This window comes from Symphalangus syndactylus, chromosome 23 (assembly GCF_028878055.3).
Source record: "Symphalangus syndactylus isolate Jambi chromosome 23, NHGRI_mSymSyn1-v2.1_pri, whole genome shotgun sequence".
Taxonomy (NCBI): domain Eukaryota; kingdom Metazoa; phylum Chordata; class Mammalia; order Primates; family Hylobatidae; genus Symphalangus; species Symphalangus syndactylus.
Window position 1 is genome coordinate 58,150,670 of NC_072445.2, and position 18,490 is coordinate 58,169,159.

Genomic DNA, 18,490 nt, shown 5'->3' on the forward strand with positions numbered 1-18,490 from the left:
GAAGGAGAAGGAGAAGGAGAAGGAGAAGGAGAAGAAGGAGAAGGAGAAGGAGAAGGAGAAGGAGAAGGAGAAGAGGAAGAAGAGGAAGAAGAAGAAGAGGAGGAGGAGGAGGAGGAGGAAGAGGAGGACGAGGAGGAGGAGGAGGAGGAGGAAGAAGAAACTAAAAATCACTACCATTTTATCAGCTAGAGATGTGGCAACAACACTGATAGGTATTCTCTTTTCTCACTGAATTATTATTTTCTAGAAGTGTGATACTCATGTAGTTTTATAACCTGATTTTTTAAATCTTCATCTCATCTCATGAAAACCTTTCTATGTCACTTACAATATATTGCTTGTATTCCTTTGTATAAGTTTTATGTAGTTTTACCACTATTCTCGTACATTATGATGGGTTCTAATTTTTACTCTTTTAATTACCCCAATTCCATAAAACATCTGTAGCCAAATCTTCTGGCAACATTATTAAATTGGGATAAATTTTTATGGGTGGATTTGTTGGAACAAAGTGAATGCAAATTACTTTCAATATGTACTGATGAATAGCCCTCCTGAAATGTTTCAAAAATTTATTCTCCACTAACTTTTTAAAAGTTAAAATATATACTTTTAAATCTATCCAAGACTGAAAAATAGTGCCCAAAGACTGAATAAGATTTAAGAGACTGATAAAGAATCCCGTTATATAGATTAGTAATCAGTGCTCCAAAAACTGGTTTCTGTTCATCTGCTTACAATGAATCATATTAATGTCATATTAAGAACTATATAGGCGACAAAATACTTTTTTAAACATGAAGATATAATGGAAAAGTTACCTGCTTGTCATGAGTATACTGACTCATTAGGTGGACTCATTAGGTCCATTAGACTAAGTGGAAAATTCAATCTCTAGATTACACTTGTTGACTGTGAATCTGCCTAAAATAACCAAAGCTGAGGTGTGAGTATCTAAATCTTTACTCTCCTCAAAGCAAATTCAACACAATTTATTGGGCAATGACATTATATGAGACACAGTGATGCAAAGAATATTGAAATGTTATTTCAGCCTTTTAAAGCCATGACAATGCTATTGGGTGTTCAGGGTAACAGATACTAGAATAGATGTAAGGAAGCTCAAGATCTAGGGAGTAGAGGAAGCAACAAGTTATGCCTGTGATGCTCAGTGAAGGTTTATAAAGGAAGGACAATTTAAGACGGGTTCATTGGGCAGACTGGGTGGTACGAGAGTTTCGATCAGAGTTCTTATCTGCTCTTTGTAAGAATTTCACATGCTTCTGTTCTAAACAAAACAGTCTGCTGACAAACTAAACTATCTGAAGTAAGCACTGATCAGCAGGATCCTTCTATCTACTCTCTGCCTTATCTTTCTCAGGTCCTTATATTTCCTGGGGTTGGCACAATAATTAACATGGAGAATCAACTCCTCAATGTACACTAGCATCCCTCTTGGTGTAAAATTCTCGAAAGTAGCACTATCTACCTCTTCAATGCCATCAGCCTGCTGGAGAATAAAGGGAAATGGAGTAATTAAATATTTTATTTTTTTCTCTTCCAGTTGCTATCAACATACACAAAAAAATCCATTTTAGAAAGATATGATTAAATAATCCAAATAATATTCATTCCCACATCCATTTATGAACTACTCATCGGGTACCCACTCTGTACTAAGTACTGTGTGAGATTTTTTTTAAAAGCCCGTCTCTATGAGATAATTAAGCACTGAAAAATCTATGAAAGCACACATGTGTTGCAACATCATCTTTCAGAATCAGGCTCTTTATGTTTTGGGAAACAGAGATTTGTTTGCCAAAATACTGTAGCATGGAAGGAAAAAATAAGAATCTTTGTGTTTTTAACCACAACAGCTGCTTTGAAAAAAATGTCATCATAAAAATAGTTATGCATGAAATGATAATTGCTCAACTTGTCATCTGATTGCTAGATTAAAAACTCCAGATTTGTAATTGCAGCTATCATGCAAACAAATTCACAATTCTGAAAATATATGTCCTGCTGGCTGTGTTTTTTAAGGACAGCCATTTTGCCCACGGATTTTGATGTAAAGTATTTTAATCACCCTAAAGATTGAAATTTATAGCTATTACTGGTGAAAATGTATAATGCAGATCTGTTTTATAAAAAAATTATTGCTTCACTAAATAATATTGTATAAAAGATAATTTTCTAGCATTAAAACATGCTAGGAATGGCAGAAGTTATACTCTCTAAAAAAGGCTTTAAAACATTTGATCATAGCTGGGCGATGTGGCTGAGCCTGTAATCCCAGCTAGGAGGGAGGCTGAGGCAGGAGGTCATTTGATCCCAGGATTTTGAGGCCAGCCTGGGCAACATAACAAGACTCCCTCTCTAACAGATTATAAAAGAGAAAATTAGGGAGGTGCTTAGTCCATAAGAGAGGGAATAGGGCCTGAATTAGGATTATGTGACCGAAAAGGAAGGGAAGTGAAATTAGAGTCTTTACAAAAGTGCCTCATACATGATTGGAAACTGATACAATGTACAGTAGGAGAGAAAAAGAGAAATGAAAGTTTTCTTCCAGATTGAAAGTCCATGTGATGACAAAGACGGTGCTGATGTAACGGGACCAGAATAGAGGGAAAATAAATATATTTAAATGAGAGGATGGTAGACTGGCAGACATTGCGGTTGAAAATGGAGTCCCATCTAGGTTATGAAATGCAGATGAGGATCGCAGAAGGTGTCGATTTTGGAGGCAGGTATTAAAGCCTTGAGACTGGAGAGGATTTCTACAAAAGACAGTGTAGAGAGAGAACTGAATCAAATACAGAATACTGAGCTATATTTGGGAAAAAGGGGTAGGAGAGTGTAAAACTGGGATTTGGGAAGTGGGAGAATAACAAGAATGCAGCATTATGATACCAAGGAATGAAAGCTTCATGATAGAAGTTGTAGTCAACATTGTCAAATGCTGTTAGAAATTTGAAGATAAGAAAATAGGCCAGGTGTGGTGGCTCACGCCTGTAGTCCCAGCACTTTGGGAACCTGAGGCAGGTAGATCACCTGAAGTCAGGAGTTCGAGACCATCTTGGCCAACATGGTGAAACCCCGTCCCTACTAAAAATACAAAAATTAGCTAGGAGTGGTGGTGGGTGCCTGTAATCCCAGCTACTCAGGAAACTGAGGCAGGAGAATTGCTTGAGCCTAGGAGGTGGAAGTTGCAGTGAGCCGAGATCCTGCCATTGCACTCCAGCCTGGGCAACAGAGCAAGTCTCCATCAAAAAAAAAAAAAAAGACAGAAAGAAAGAAAGAGAGAGAGAAAGAAAAAGAAGAAAGAAAGAAAAGAAAGAAAGAAAGAAAGAAAGAAAGAAAGAAAGAAAGAAAGAAAGAAAGAAAGGGAAGGAGGCAATTCAAGTTGACAATTAGTAGGTCATCGTTATCTTTCAGAGAATAGCCATTCCAGGAGTATTGTGGGGCAGACGTCAGAGATGGAAGTACAATGAAAGGGAGGTGACTAAGTGGAGGCTGCTGAGTGGTGACGAGGATTGTTTGAGACTGGGAGAAGTGAGACAGAATTTAAAGCTACACAAATGTGTCGCACTCCTAGAAAAGTGAGATAGGGAACTGACAATTATTTGAAGAATTATGACCTCAAGTAAACCAGATTATTTTAGAAGACATTTATTTTAAGGAGAAGTTAAAGAGTTTGGCACCTAAAAATGTATTGTTAAATGAATTCCATACAATGTGTTAATTGATGAATTTCAAGTGTGATATTTTCAACGCACAGATGAGTCATTTCCTTCGTGGTAAGAATTTCTAACTCAGCTAACAAGATAACTTGATAGATTTTAGCCCCAAACTTCACCAAAAAATGTTAAAAAGCCAAATCCCAGCAACCCACGTATAACCCAAAAGGCAATTCCTTTGCAACGCATACATTGAGGATAAAAGAGGGGTAAAATTCTGAATAGTATACAATTTTTTGAATATATGTCTATAGATTAATTCTTGTCCATTTTTGGAGTATTTATTTTCACATATGTAAGTTACTAGTATGCTCAATTGAGGTCTATTCAAAGTTTGACAAAATGATTTAATAAAATATTGATTTATTTATTTTGAAACAGGGTGCCACTCTGTCACCCAGGCTGGACTGCAGTGGTATGATTTCAGCTCACTGCAACCTCACCCTCCCAGGCTCAAGCAGTTGCTGGGACTACAGACACATGCCACCACATCTGGCTAATTTTTATACTTTTTGTAGAGACGGGGTTTCACCATGTTTCCCAGGCTCATCTCGAACTCCTGGGCTCAAGGGATCCACCTGCCTCCCAAAGTGCTGGGGTTACAGGTGTGAGCCACTGGGCCCAGCCTGATAAAATAATATTTAATAAAATTCCTATAAGAAAATGTTTTATATTTCAAATAATCATTCTGTAATGGGACCAGCCATCTTCTTTCAGTGAATTGTTCCCTTTCAGGTGGTTAAGCCCAAACACTCTGTTTTAATACATCTCTGAGGTTATCACCCGCTGGGCCATTCCAAGTAAGAAAGAACATATGAGAAGAAATTAGAAAAATTTATGGGACAAAAGCCATCTAACATAAGTGAACAATGAAAAGAGCCTCCCACAAGTCACTGAATAAGAGGCAGAGTTGTTGTCTTCGATCCAAATATAAGGATGATTAGATGATTCAATGAGCAGATAATTCCATGGGCATTTGGTTTTAAACTAAAAAGGCAAAAGAAGTCTAATAGCCACAAGATGGTACCAGATAATGTTTTGTAGGTGGTGTTGATCTTCTCTGAAATAGAGTGAATTTAGTCATGCTAAGGTCAGAGGAATGGTATAAAACACCTCTAAGCCGAATTTTTCTCTCTATGTATGGTCTTGGAGAATTCTAGAAAAATGAATCCTATTTAGCCCTTTGCTGAGGACCAATTGATAATTTGTTACTATTTGGAATTTTGTTCTTTTCCCTGGAGATTTTCTTTCTGAAGAGATTAGAGCACAGGTTTTCAAATGGAGTGGGGTTGAGGGGCAACTTTGTCTCCCAGGGACACTTGTCAATGTCTGAAGAAATTTTTTTGTTTGTCACAACTGGGAAAGCCCTGCTACTGGCATCTGGTCTGTAGAGGCCAGAGATGCTGCTAAATAACCTGCAAGGCACGAGGCAGCTCCACTCCTTCACCAAATAATTATCCCGCCCAAACTGTCAATAGTGCCAAAGTTGAGAAACTCTAGATTACAGCACAGTTCAGAGGAATTTAGAAAAAAGAAATAGTTGCATTCCTGATATGCGTGGCTTTGTTTGGTAAGAATAAACAGGAATATTTCTTTGTCCTATTTATTCAAGCACATTTTACACTCTAAGAGTGCAAGAAGTATAGTGTAAGGTGAGGCTGCTTGTGAGGCTGCTTGAGAATAGCATGGTTTTGGCACGTTTTTGTGACCCTTAATTTCCTCTTCTTCCTTTTGGGAGGCCCAACCTGCTCTAGAGTGTAGTTTAGTCTTCCTCACCTTCCCTACTGTGTCTCCTCCTTCTCTGTGAGGGGCTGTGGACTCAGTCAGAGGAACGGAGCAGGTGCAAGGATGAGAGGGGAAGAAGTGAAAAAGAGAGACCACCAGTCTCAGTCCTGCCACAGCCTCCTCTCAGCTTTTGGCTCAAGGGTGCCAGAGATCTGTAAATTATTGAATGCAGCGGGGTTGACACATAGAACTTTCAAACAAGAGAACCTGTCGAGAAGCGACACAATAATAGGACCAAGTAGAAGCAGTGTGCAGTGCTTGAGCAGTGCACAGATAAGACAGTGTGGCTTGTCAGCAGATCACAGTTTAACACACAAGCTTTGAAAGGGGAAAAGTTATGGCAGCCTGGAATTTTAACACACGTGTTCACCTTCATCACATCATGGAAGGTGGCTCCTCTACAAAGCCACATACATTAGCTATCTTCACATAGAGTTTTTATCTTGCCACTTTTGTCATTCAAGAGTAAGGAATACACTGAATTGATTTTCTTTTAAAATGGGAAACCAAACTCAAAACTTGCAGTCACTTTTAAAACGTCTTCTCTCGGAATAAAATGATAGAGATGAGAATCTTGGGTGCCAAGGGGCTTTCCATCAAGATTGTAAACACTGAGCTTAGAGAGGTAATCCATTCCTACGGAGTTAAGCTTAAAATTTTATATTTTATAGATTCCAAATTCACAGTTGTAAAAACATTTTAGCATTTAAGAAATCAGAATGTATCCTGTACCTGATGGGATAAAAAAGCATTGCGTCATAGTTTAATTGGTTTTCTCTTTTTTGGTGGCAGAGAAAATAATGGTACATCCTACAGTTGATGGCATTTTAGATTCAGTGCAATAAAGAAAATGCATTCCACATTTCTTAGAATCCCTCTGATCTGGCAGGTCATCTCTAATTGCTCCTCTTCTGATACTTGTATATACATCATTTTTCTTGTTTTAATTTGTTACTGTTCTGCTTTTATTTTAGCCTAATTATATATTCCATTTGCCTGCACACAAAAATGACTAATTTTGTGTGTAGCTTTTTGTTCCTAAGACTGTTCCTTTTCCTTTTACGTTATGGTAAATTGCTAATGAGGAGTATGAACTTATAAGACCTAAGAAATAATTGTTTTATTCAATAAGTTATTATGTTGGAAAAAGAAAAGCATAGGTGGAAGTCAGATCTACTCATCACCTTTGGCATTAACTGGCTATTAATGCCAGTTATATTTATATGCCCTTTAAGTCATAGGAAAATTGAGCTACATATTTTTTATATAATAAAGTACATTTACTATATAAAATAAAATTATTTTATATAATATGTAGCTCAATTTTCCTATGACTTAAAGGGCATATAAATTCAAAAGGTTCTGTAAGGTTTAATTATCACACCAAACCTATGCAATTTTCTAAATTTGAATCAGATGAGGCTACCAATATAAGTAGTGGTAAACAAGGTCATCAGAAGACAATGTCTGACAATTTATTTAGTCACTCCTCAGAAACCTAATTCCTGATTCCTATGAGTAAAGGCATTAGCTGAAATGTTGCAAGAGGACCTCAAATTCTAGGAATCTAACATATTGGAGAAGAACTGAGGCAGAGTTTCTTCTTTGCTCAATAAAGCTATATTAAATAATTCTCATTTGCAGACAGTTTTTCTTGCTTTTTATGTCAAGCTTTCTCAGCTTAATTTAGCCTCATTAATTCCAACCAAATCTCCAGATGATCTCTAAGATGCCTTACAGCTTTAAAATCCCAAGATTCTACTAAACGCTTCCTTCCTAAACTTCTACAGATTTCTTAGCTCCTTCTCTGCAATTAATTCCTCCCCCTTCTGCCATCCATACCCCGTCATAGTCTATCAGCCAAGCAGTGAGAATATTCTGTTCTTTTTTATTTTTATTCTTATGCGTGAACCCTTATAATCACTTTCATGGCGCCTTCTGAACTTGCTCTAGTTTGCCTACATTCTTTTGATAATGAGATGGTCAAGCCATACATGGTCGGGTAGTGAAGTACTGACAACATTTTGCTCAAGAGAGTATGTGGCAACAATGCTGCTGGGCAGACTACGAGGCATGTGGCCACTGTTGACCATCTCACTAACTTAACATGCACAATGAGGCTTTATCAGCAAGTTAGACTGTGTTCTTCTATGATTCATTTGCAATGACCTTTTCAGCCTTTTTATAATACATTCCCCCTTCTACATTATTATCAAAATATATTAACATGCTCTAAATCTTTGTCCAAGTTACTTCACCAATACAAATGATTAATTTAAGGCACATATCATTACATCTATTTTCAGCGTTAGTATCTTGAGAACAAAAATCAAAGGCCCTAAAGAATCCCAGTAAATAATTACCATATACTGTACTGTTTTCCCAATAACTTCATGTTATTTAAAAAATTATTAAACTCAAAAATGTATTGGCATAATTCACCATTTAGAAAATGAACTAATCAAATTGGCTTTTTACCTTCTTTCCTTTTTTTTTTTCTTTTGAGACAGGGTCTCACTCCGACACCCAGGCTGGAGTACAGTGGCATGATCAGGGCTCACTGTAGCCTTGGATCTCCAGGGCTCAGGTGATCCTCCGACCTCAGCCTCCCAAAGAGCTGGGACTACAGGCACATGCTACCAGGCTGTGCTAAATTTTATTTTACTTTTGTAGAGCTGGGGTTTCACTATGTTGCCCAGGCTGGTCTTGAACTCCTGGCCTCAAGCAATCTGTCCTCCTTGGCCTCCCAAAGTACTGGGATTACAGGTATGAGGCACGGCACCTGGCTTCAACTTCCAACCTTTCTTAACTCAATATTTTCTAGATCGAATAGCTCACTCTCTTCATTATGACTTCCCTAATGAACTCTACACATATTAAAATTAGGAGTCACTCTGCTAACTTTAAGAGAAAAAACAATGGCATGCAATGAGACATAAAATCAATTCGTTTAACTGGAGTCTAGGAAAAAGTTTGTAATAGGGAGAAAATGCTGAAAAAATAAAGTTAGTCTCCCTGCATGTGTTGCCCACTCACTCTTCATCTTCTTGGGTTGTAGCCTTTTGGTGAAGTGCCCAGACTTTGAGATTTTTCTCTTGCACATATGGAATGATAATCGTTATATTTTAAAAACGAACTCTAGAGATTTACATTCTTTGAAACTCATTCTAACCAAAGAAAAGACTAAACATCTAGCCTAGAAAATGGCTGGATTTGAGATTTTTCTTTGCCATTGCTTCTTGCTTATATGACTGTTCTATTTCATTTTTCTATGGGGTAATGAAATACACATGGAGTTTGAGATAAGAAGACCTGGGTTTGCTGTGCCTGTCATTTATTTATTTGGGTTTCAATGTTTTTAGCAATATAATGGAAATAATGAGAATAATGAAAAGCTATCACACAGTGTTGATGGAAAAATTAAAGTAAATAATGTCTGTCAAAATTTTTTGTAATTGCAAAAGACTGTAACATGCTATAGCGTTAGTGCAAAATTAGTTGTGGGTTATACCAGCGTCATCTTTCACCACATTTTTTCTATGTCTATTCATAGTTGTGAATATATCTGTAACAGTTTGCCCAGCAAAAATTCTATAAGAATCCACCTTTATTTCATTATATTCACGGTCATACTTGAATATATGTCAGGTTAAAACATCACTGACGCTAGATTATCATAAAGTCTAACCACATGGCTGTACAGCTTGGCCAGACTACCAAGGTTATTGACACATCAGAAATTTGTAATATGTCAGTTTCTAGCAATGGTGTCTGGGTTAGGTGAGGCAGGTGCCCTTCTCACTGGTCTCTTGTCCAACCCAAAAGAAATGTAATTTGTTTTTTCGTTTCCTGTGAAATTACTTTGAATGTTGGTAAGTATCAGAGCACCTGGTATTGTGAATGCCTTTTTTTTTTCATTTTAGCAGGAAGACAATATAGTTCTTTTTCATGAAGAAAAGTAATTTGAAAAAAATCTTGTATTTTGAAAACCTAGTAACCGGCTCTAGCTTTGAAAGCTAACGATGTCTCATTGACATATTCATCTTGATTCTGGTGGCATTACACACCAGACCCCAGCTGGTTCCTGACCACCTATTGTGACCCAGCTTGATGTGTGACCTCGCCTTGCATCCATCCTATCCGTAGATCATGATGACATATCCGATGGGTAAAGATCCTTTTATAAATCTTATGACTTGAGCAAAACTGATTTGAATCACATGTACCAAACATGCTCAGCAGAAAGGTCAAATTAAAAAATAGATATTCCTTTTCCCAAAAGTGACTAAGGTAGAATATGACATTTAGAAGTTGTCACTTAGCCTTTTCACTATTTGACATAATCTTAACTCAGTGAAATGCTTTCGTTTGCTACCTAGAGATCTTCACAAAGGAAAGAAAAGAGAAAAACTTCAGAGAAGAAAGAATCTGAATATACTTTTGGGTGCAACTAGTGGAATTTGGTTCTTGGAGAAAAACAATCAACTATAATGAAAGAATAGAGAGAATGTTCCCTTCCACTATATAGATTCAGGCAAGGGCCATAAGCTGTTTGCATTTTGAAACCATATGAATTTATTCTAAACACTAAGTCATGGTATGCATCTTGATTATGCATCAAAAATTAAAAGCCAATTGAAAGCTATACTCCGAAAGATAATCCAGCATGAAAAACAGCTTCCTTTGTGATACCCTGACCTCTTCAGTGACCATCCAAAGCATACAGGACAAGTCACCACACCCCCACTTAGAAAGCAGGATGTGCGCTCTTTCCGACAAACCTTCAGAAGTAAAATGCCAGTGGCATCACCCAGGCACTGACTTTAAATTGGTCATTCGTTACTCAGTCCGTTGTTCTATCATGCTTTATTTACTTAAGACTTAAGTAGTGCTGTCTAGGCTGTTCCTTGAGTCTGGAATGCCTTTCCAATATCCACTACCTTTTTGAGTCATTAATCCCTTCAAATCTTAAATCACTTCTTACCTCTTTCCCTAGGTTTCTCCTACCATCTCATGCAGTTGTAATCTCCACCCCCCAAGTTCAATTTCACCTACACTATTCTATCACTGCCATCCATTATATTGGACGGCTATCCCCCTGTGCTCATGTAATTAAACAAATATCCACTCAAACATCCAGATATCTGAAGTGAAAGCTTCCTTTCTTTTTCTTTCTTCCTTCCCTCCTTTCCTTTCTCCTTTCCTTTCTCCTTCCCTCATTCATTTAGTGAATATTTATTGACGGGTGACTCTGTGCTAACCACAGTATGGTACCAGAAGATACAGTAATTAACCAAAGTCCCTCCTCTTATAGAGCTTATGTAGGGGTGTGTGTGTGTGTGTGTGTGTGTGTGTGTGTGTGTGTGTGTGTGTGTGTCTAGGAAATGGTGAGACATTGACAGTCCAAGAAAATAACCATGGAAATATAAAGAAATGATACTGTGTTAAATAGCGGTAGATATCATAAATATGTAATGCAAACTGAGAAGAGAGGGGGGCTACTTTCAATATGGTGGTTTGAAATGGCCTCTTTGATGAAGTGACATTTGAGATGAGACCTAAATCATAGAAAGAAGCCATTCCAACTCCTGTGATCATCCAAGAAACAAGTGTTCTATGTAGAGGGAACAGGTGGCACAAAACCCCCAAGGAAGAATGAGCTTGATGCGTTGACAGACAAAAAGGACAGTGTGGCTGGAGTGTGACGAGTGAGAAAGAGAGGCGTCCAGGAATAGGTTGGTGTGGCAGGTGGGTGAGGCAGTCCAGAGTCTCCACCGGCCATGGGAGGGTGCAACTTACACATGCTTTCCCCTATGCTCCCACTGTACTGGCTACCTCCTCCAGCAAAGCAGCTATCCTCCTGCATTATTGTTTATTTCCTTTTCCTCCTAGTCTGTAGGCTCCAAAATACTATGGAGAAGGTGCACAGGAATTACTGCTGGAAAGAAGTAATGGATGAGTTACCTTCCACTTGCATGTCCCATAGGTAGAGCCACTGCAATTATCAAACTCTGCAGGGTCAGTCAGTGACAAATGTACGGATGACCAGATTGAAAACTCAGTGGAAGTACTTGCCTTTGAATCACTGCACAATACGCAGCCCATGAATGTATGCCTTTTGGTTGTTGATCTTTGTTATACAGTCTTTTCCCTGGAGCCACTGGAAGCACTTGGCTGCCCTTTAGCTGCTTGCAAGTGGACTGCTACAGAATTTGCAGTGGGTTTTTCATGTTATCAATCTGTCCTGCTTCATCTATTGTGCACACCTAGACTAGGCATCTCCATTACTCCTGGAAGGCCTCAGGTTTTGCAGGATAAGTTCTCTTCTCTCCAACTGGAGTCCTACATTATTCACATCTCTCTCTCTCTCTCTCACACACACACACACACACATACACACACACACACACACACACACTCCTAGGCTTTGGAGTTGGACACCCTGGGCCTAATGTCTGGCTCTTCCACTGACAAACTTTGTGTCCTTGAGCAAGTTTGTTAGCACATTTCTGAGTCTCAATTTTCTCTTCTGTAAAATGGAGGCGATAATAACTGCTCTTCAGTGTCTGCACACAGAGTAAGTGAGAATTTTACAAAAGTGGCCAGCACTTCCTCTGGAAATTAATGGGAAAAGATAGATATTAGTTGCCACTTTGTGTTTCTGCTTATCCGTTGCTATGGACTCTAGCTTTGGGGTTCTCCATCGTTCATCTGCTGCGTGGTCCAACAAAAGCTCTTTTCTGTGTGATGCTACCTTCATTTAGTGCAAACCACATCTCCCACCTTACTTCTCTCCTTAAGTGTCTGCAGAGACACTGCACACCAATGCCTAGTAGATATGTGGGGAATCTGACCTTAAAATCAAAGATTAGAAATCAAATTGGTTATCAATTAAAGACCGTAAGTCAAAAAATCAAAACATCCAAACTCAAGCATTCATTTTGCAGAGGCATCTTAAAGATCCATCTTGCTGTGCATAGCATTACTATGCTGATACTCAGTTAACAGTCAGGATAAATACCGCTGCTGGTTCAGAGTCTGAACTGGGAACAAGGTCTCATGAAATACATAGCAACATAGCAGACAGTCTGAGGCATCAAGCGGTCTTCCAAGTGGCACGCCCTGGGAGAAATATTATGTTTTATTTCTCAAATTGTTTTCATTCAAATTGGGCATTATACATAATTGCTATAAAACAAACAGCATGCCCATGCTTACGTAAGTCAAAGGGCACTCAAATATTGTAAAGGCAAATGCATATTTAGAAATGACAGCAATTAAATCTTCCTACCCTATATACCCCCAAATGTTATTCTTTTTCCTTCTTTCCCAAGTCCTTTCAACTTAACCTAGAAAAAAATAAATCAACTTCGTTGGTTTTGGCAAAGTTTCAGTATGCTACAGAGTTAAAATCTTTGGGTTCTAAAGGAACACAGATGTATACGTTGAAAATTTTCTAACTTAGAATATTAATTCTTTATTTACTTAAATTTACTGAATGGCCAAGAGTCTAATAAATTTTAAGAAAAGGAATTGATTCTTTTCTTAAAATGTAAGGTCTGGCTAAGAGGAGACAGTATTCTATCAAGACTTCGCCTGAAGAAAACTTTCACTCTGTTCCAAAAAAAGGTTAATACATTTGGCTAAGTTACCTAAGTATTTAAAAAGGGGAAGAATTAAAAAAAAAAACACCTCAAAAACCACGATGTTGTTCCTTATATAGATCAACTGACCTCTCTCAAATTGTTTAATATGTATGGGCACAACGAAAAATTCACTGATTCTGTTTCCATACCCTTCTCGCCCTCTCCTCTTCCCACATTGCTTGGTTGGATGTTACCTGACTCAAACAGTAGCACCTATTAATCATACATCCAACCTTCAGATGGCCAATTTTGTTACAGTCCTGTGGTTCCCAACTCATTTCTGAATCAAAATGTTCTTCCCTGGAGCATTAAATCACACGCACTTTGTGCTCAAAATGTCTTTATCCTTTTAACATAAATTAATGAGTTTCCTGGAAAGGTTAAAAAAATTAAAATGCAAGATAATGGTTGTCATTCACACCCTTAATTGACACAGCTAGTTACCTGAGAAGGGCAACTTCAATGTGGGGCTCCTTGCCAAGAGTAGTTTACCTCTAGACTGCAAAGTACGCATGTCATTTGTTTTCAGTGGGATTATTAACTAGAATTTCTCTCTTCTCTCTCTAGGAAATATCATCTTGTAAATTACTTCTTGGTTTTTATTCTAGATCCTTGCTACTCTAAGTGTGTGGTCCACGGATCAGTGGCATGAGCATCACCCAGGAGCTTGTTAGAAACATAGAACCCCTGACTCCACCCCAGGCCTAGAAAATCAGAATCTGCATTTTAACAAGATCCTCAGATGAGTGATGTACACAGTAAAGTTTAAGAAGAAGCAAGAGTCTGTCTAGGTCATTTGTGACAACCTCCTGAGTGATGGCCCCCTTCTCTCTTCACAGCCCCCTAGAGTGATCTCTGTCAAAAGCAGATCTGGTCATCCATAACTCTTCCTACAATGCCCTCTGTCATCTGGCCCCTGCCTCCCCTGTACGTTCCCCACTCTCTCTAATCCCTATGCTGCTCACACTCATGCCACTTACTCTACCTGTGCTGAGCAATATGGCAGCCACCAGACAAACAGTAGACACCACATGTGTCTGCTGAGCACTTGAAAGGGGGCTAGCACGAATTGAGACATGCTGGAGGTGGAAGACACACATCGGATTTCAAAGACTTAGTATGGGGAAAAGAATGTAAAATACCTCTTGAAGTTTTTATGCCGATGACATGTTGAAATGATACTATTTTAGATATATATCAGGCTAAGTAAAATGTAGTATCAAAATTAATTCCAACTGTTCTCTTTTACTTTTTCTAATGTGGCTAGTCGAAAAGGTAAAGTTTCATGAATTTCGATTGCATAGGGCTGCTCTATGCCCAGCATATTCAGGCTCGTGATCTGCTTGGGCAGTTCCCTTGGTTTGGAATTATCCTCCTTACCCTGTCTGCCTGACAAATTTCTTCCCCATCCAAGTACTTCCTCTGCTTTCCCTGGCACCTCCTTTCAGGAGAAAGCAAGGATGCACTTAACACTTCAGCAGTAACTCCACTGTATTTTTATAAAATGGTATCATAGTCACCTGTTCATAGTTTGATCTCTCTTCCCAGATTAATTAATCTATGACTTAAAGGAAGAAGAAGGGGGTCTCATATTTGAGGGTCTACTATGTGTGCAAAGTGCTAAGAATTTTACAATGGATTATGTTCCATTTTGTTCTCATAAGTAGGCCAAGTGGGTTGAGGCTCAGAAAGATTAACTTATTTTTCTAAGATCACCCAGCTGCTAAGTGATTGAACCAGGATTTCAACTGAAAGCTCTCTGACTTTAAACTCTGCACCCATTGCATTTTATTTCTCTTTATAGTTCCAGGACTTAGCAGAGTGCCTGGCATTTTGTTGGTGCATAATAAATGCTTTTTGGATTAAATTTCTTTCTAGTTCACATGAATTCACACTATACTCTCACTCAGATTACTAGCTGCCATTGGGTAGTTTGAGAGGATGCTTTTGGAAAGTGATATTGATTACATTGGAAATCTGATGACTCATTAAAGAAAACAGAAACATGAGTCTGTTTCAAAAGGCTGATTCAGAACATATATTTATCTGTAGCCTTTGGAAAACAGAGTGTTATGGTTAAAACACCACTAATTTGAGAAACATAAATCCTGGATTCTGATGTGCATCTCACCACTAAATTCTACCACTAACTTTTAAAAGTCATTCTTCTTTTCTGAGTTTGGTTTCTTAATACAATCAGAGCTTACAGCACTAGGTATCTTCCAATTCAGAATTTCACAAAAAATTTATTTTCTCTGTGATTTTGCATTTCCTTTCAAATCCTGAAGCATAAAGAACAACATCATTTATTAAATTTTCCTTTTGTTCACTTGATATACAAAATGATGGAGAAAAAGGCACTAGGACAGAAATCTTGCAATATCCCATTCAGTTAAGACTTGTTCCTTGCCAAATAGTGTTCTTCAAAAAATGCCAGTTGGGAAAAAAATAACAAATCTGAATAAAGAAAAAATATGCAAAGCTTTGCAGTTACAAGATTTTATAACCCAATAAAACTCAAGAATCGCTACTAGCGGGAGTGGTTGCCAACTCTCACATAAGGGAAACACTCGACATTTGCTCAATTTTAATTCTGAAACACTCATAAAATACTGACTTAATAACTTCCCATTCAGAGCACTTGAGAAATACCACAGCAAAGAATAAAAACATTAATGTGAATGCTACTAATAATTTTCCTTTTATTTAATTCTAACAGGTGGTGAAGGTTGATCATGTCTTTAGGGGGAAAATATAACTTTGAAGATAAAATTAAAATGGCAAATCTCACGAACTTGACTGGGAGCAAGCAAAATGTAAAATCTAAGCAATGTCTCTGACTAGGAGGGAGCTTGCTGAAAATAGCAAGCCTGTAGGTGTAGTCAAGACAGAAATGCTTCAGAATTCCTTTGATGATTATTCCAAAAATAAAAAAGCTTCTCTTTAAAGCACAAACATAGTGGGAAACATCAAGCTTGAAGAATCTACAGCTCTATTTAATATCACTTAATCTTGAATTCCATTTTAAGGAAATCTAAAAAGCCTCAGAGTCCAAAAGACATACTAGGCCAAGTTAAATTTTCAGGATTTGGAACAAAAATTGGAAGATCATGATCACAGTGGAGTAGTTTCTAAGACACAAATAGCACTGAAATTTTCGCAACCCTGGACAGCTTGAAATGCATGGGCATGATTGTGAGGTCTGTAGCATTGCATTTGAGTTTTTAGCAATAAAACCACTCTATATATTTTTATTTTTTCAGGATTATGTCAGAAATCTTCTTTTTTTTTTTTTTTGACATGGAGTTTTGCTCGTTGCCCAGGCTGGAGTGCAATGGCGCGATCTCCGCTCACTGCAACTTCCGCCTCCTGGGTTAAAGTGATTCTCCTGTCTCAGCCTCCCAAGTAGCTGGGATTACAGGCATGCATCACCACGCCCGGCTAATTTTGTATTTTTAGTAGAGACGGGGTTTCTCCATGTTGGTCAGGCTGGTCTCGAACTCCCGACCTCAGGTGATCCGCCCTCCTCGGCCTCCCAAAGTGGTGGGATTACAGGCGTGAGCCACCGCGCCTGGCCCATTTTCTTGTTTCTAACCACAAACTGTGGTGCAATTGCATTGATATATAATCACATACATATGAAAATACACACACACATATGCTTATGTCTACTTTCATATCCATACATATGTACCTGCATGTATACTAACATCTTCTTTGGGACGCTGTTCAAATGTCACATTGTCGGGGCTGCCTTCCTTGACACCCTTTATTAGATATCACCCATTACTTCATATCCCTCTTGCTTTGCTTTATTTTCCTCCATGACTCTTAACACCAACTGCATATTATGAAACACATTATGTATTTACTGTCTGCTTTCCCCACTACGGTGCAACCCTCAGGCAAGCAGAGATTTTTTTCTGTCTTATTCATTGCTACACCTAGAACAAGATCCGGACGCAGAGGTGATCAGCAAGCATTCACTGAAAGAACAAACACTTAAAGGCTGTTTATTTTGTGGTGGAACTGTGCTATTAATTCTACACACAGTCATTCATGGTCTCATATAATCTTCTGAATAAAAGTTGGTGCATTACTATATCCTTTTTAGAGGTGAGTCGTAGAGCAGTGAAGAAACTCTCTCAAGCATGAGGCTTCAAAGCCAGCCTGCCAGTGCATTTCACCACGCATCACTTCTGCCTCATTTCTCTGTCCTTTGCTAGGGTTACTGAGTGTGCATCTCCTTTTGCTGAAGGACTGGCTTCTTCACTCTGAGGACACCACGCTCGTACTTCACTGTAAGGCTTTGTTCCGGTCGCTTCATTGTGGAGTGGGATCAGTGACAAGTTCCTGGGGTATTATTTCTCTCTCAACAATTGGGCTGATCTATTTCCTCCAGTATATTCCTCCATCCCAGGGCAGGAAATAGGAGCAAGGACCTCAGATGGGCTCCTTAGCAACTATAGATGAGAAGGCTGAAGGTTGAGACTGCTAAGATCCTCATTCAAAAAAACATCTCCATGTCCTCTAAAAACTTCTACCTGCTTCCTTCTCCTTCTGCAGACGGAAGCAGTCACACACTTTTCTGTGTCCCCATAGCATTTTGTGTAAATCTCTGGGACATTTGTCTTTTCTATTATACAAAATTGCTTACATGACTGTCCTCATCCTGCCACCTCCTCTGTGTATCCCAATGTATGACATATAATTAGTGCTCAATGAATGTGGGTTGCTTGATGACTGAATAGGATGCCTATTGTGTTTGCCTTCTCATTATTCATTCTGCCTTCTTTTAATAACAGCACACCAATTTTAAAGGGAGGAATTAGTCTTTCCCCATTTGATCCAATCTCTACAGAACTGTCAATCAAGCTGTCCCACCCACCCATGGCCAAGGATCAGGCAGGTGACCAAGCTAGACCAGCAAGGCTCTCTTCCTGGAATTTCAACATTGAGCTGGATAAACCTCCTGATTTAGCCTGATGGCAGGGACCTACAGAGATGGATTCTAATCCTTTCCCAAACCTAGTTCTTCACTTTCCTTAAGATTCTCTGATCCATCCTATGTACTTCCAATAATATCCTCTTTTCCATAAATTGGCCATGATCAGTCTCTCTCCATTCACCAGCAAATATTTACTGAGCACACACTATGTCATCTTGGTTACTGAACAAAACAGACAAGGATCATTGGTCTAAAAGAGCTTACATTTTATTAGGGAGATAGACAATGAACAATGCAAAAGCAAGAGGGGTGGGAATGGGTCAGTCTGCAATTTTAAATAGGGTGATCAGAGGAGGCCTTACTTCAGCAAG

General features: G+C 38.5%; 1 protein-coding gene and 1 long non-coding RNA gene across 7 annotated transcripts in view; one reads left to right on the forward strand and one right to left on the reverse strand.

Annotated features, from left to right (window-relative positions):
* The window catches only part of PHACTR1 (phosphatase and actin regulator 1), a 584,673-nt gene that overhangs the window by 491,250 nt on the left and 74,933 nt on the right, over window positions 1-18,490 (reverse strand). The gene's annotated exons all lie outside the window — the stretch shown is intronic.
* LOC134735689 (uncharacterized) lies at window positions 83-3,388 on the forward strand. The gene is made up of 2 exons (XR_010119062.1): window positions 83-2,277; window positions 2,321-3,388. It is a non-coding gene; the product is annotated as an uncharacterized lncRNA (long non-coding RNA).